Genomic DNA, 1,889 nt, shown 5'->3' with positions numbered 1-1,889 from the left:
ACAGATCTGCTAGTTAAGGTAACAGGCGGGGACAACATTGCTAATTAAGCAGTGACACACAGCTTTCACCTGGACTGTAAGAAGTAGCCCCATTTCAGAGACTGAAAATGTGAGGGGGGGAAGCTCATTTCAGAACCAATAAAATACCGTATGTAAAATTTCCCTGAAATTTGCCAGCTTCCTATCTGCTGGTCTCTTTATCCAGGATTCACCTTGTGTCGATTACCGCTCTGATGGCAGAAGATCGAAATCTTGGGGCCGCCAGCCCACAATACCCGAATTCAAGAACCACAGGGATCTCCCGCTGCCTGTCTGGAGTCCTCAGCTGGGGGCAGGGAATCAACAAAGAGCAGAACCACCAGGTGAGGTGCGCCCGGCGGGCGTCCACAGGGACCACGGCGGCATGTGAGGGACCAACACCACTCACCCTTTTGTCTTTCCATCCTCCTCCGGGTAAAAATCATTTGTGATTTTCCCAAACTTGGAAAAGATCTTATGAATGACATTTTTGAGCTTCTCCAGGCAGTCGGGCCCCACCTGAGGGACACTGTCTACCACGATCACCGAGTCGATCCCGTCGGCCTCCTGGGGCCAGTCCTTGAGAATGTCCCCCAGCAGTTCTGTACGGGTGGAAGATTTGACAAATGACTTTTTTTGGACCAAGCAAAACATTGATACGTTGGTTTAGCACGTTGAACAAATTTCCAAGAAGTAAAAAATGAATAAACGCTTTCACTGTGAACAAAAGAAATCATGGCCCTGAACTGAATCAAAATTTAAACTCNCCCCAGCAGTTCTGTACGGGTGGAAGATTTGACAAATGACTTTTTTTGGACCAAGCAAAACATTGATACGTTGGTTTAGCACGTTGAACAAATTTCCAAGAAGTAAAAAATGATAAATGCTTTCACTGTGAACAAAAGAAATCATGGCCCTGAACTGAATCAAAATTTAAACTTAAAAAGTTAGGAAAATTTTAACTCTTAATGTTCCCTTTGTCTATCGATATGTCCATTCATTCCTGAAAATAATGGATGATTTTAAATGAATTTTTTTAGAAGACTTAATAANTAAACGCTTTCACTGTGAACAAAAGAAATCATGGCCCTGAACTGAATCAAAATTTAAACTTAAAAAGTTAGGAAAATTTTAACTCTTAATGTTCCCTTTGTCTATCGATATGTCCATTCATTCCTGAAAGTAATGGATGATTTTAAATGAATTTTTTAGAAGACTTAATAACAAAATGCCAACACAGAGGACGGGGCCTTGCTCCAGGGAAGCGGGGCGGCACCCGCCCGCGGTGAGCCTTCTCTGACCCGCCCTGAATCAAACCCACCAGCACGCACTTTCCCCCCACTCAGCTTAAGACAAAACCAACAACTGGAACCCAACGCTATGTACGACACCTTGTAAGCGAGGAGACGACAGAACCCACAAGCTCCTAAGAGCAAACAGCGATGCCCCTCGCTATGGACAGTGTCCTGAAGCCATGAAATGCCCCCCAGGGTGCTTGGGAGGCACCAGCCATTCAGACAGTGAACCCACCAATGCACAGGAGTGTGCTTGGGACACAGTAAGTAGTACGAGTGAATCATCATTTTTCACAGCTACACTCAAAAACTGAAAACATAAAAACAAAACCGAATACGTATTATGTTCATATCACCTACTTTAAAAATTAAGATAATAAAACCCAAATCTTAAATACTCAAAGGTCTTAGGTTGGCTTCCTTTCCCTAAGGCGAGTGGCTGGATGAGAGGAAGAGGAGGACCAGGAAAAACAGCGTGCCGGGAACGGACCACAGGTGTGGGGAGGGACAGGGCGCAGTCTGTCCAGGAGATGCAGCGCCACCTGGGGCTGGCCCGCCGCAGTCTCACCTGCGGCT

At 45.5% G+C, this 1,889-nt stretch overlaps 1 long non-coding RNA gene across 1 annotated transcript; it reads left to right on the top strand.

The window, feature by feature from the left end:
- Positions 1-63: 63 nt before the first annotated feature.
- Positions 64-1,716, top strand: LOC117798157. The gene is made up of 2 exons (XR_004622851.1): positions 64-362; positions 1,365-1,716. It is a non-coding gene; the product is annotated as an uncharacterized LOC117798157 (long non-coding RNA).
- The last annotated feature ends 173 nt before the right edge of the window (positions 1,717-1,889 follow it).

This window comes from Ailuropoda melanoleuca, unplaced genomic scaffold (genome assembly GCF_002007445.2).
Source record: "Ailuropoda melanoleuca isolate Jingjing unplaced genomic scaffold, ASM200744v2 unplaced-scaffold273, whole genome shotgun sequence".
NCBI lineage: Eukaryota > Metazoa > Chordata > Mammalia > Carnivora > Ursidae > Ailuropoda > Ailuropoda melanoleuca.
The sequence above is the reverse complement of the archived record's forward strand: the minus strand, read 5'-3'. Positions and strand labels throughout refer to the sequence as shown.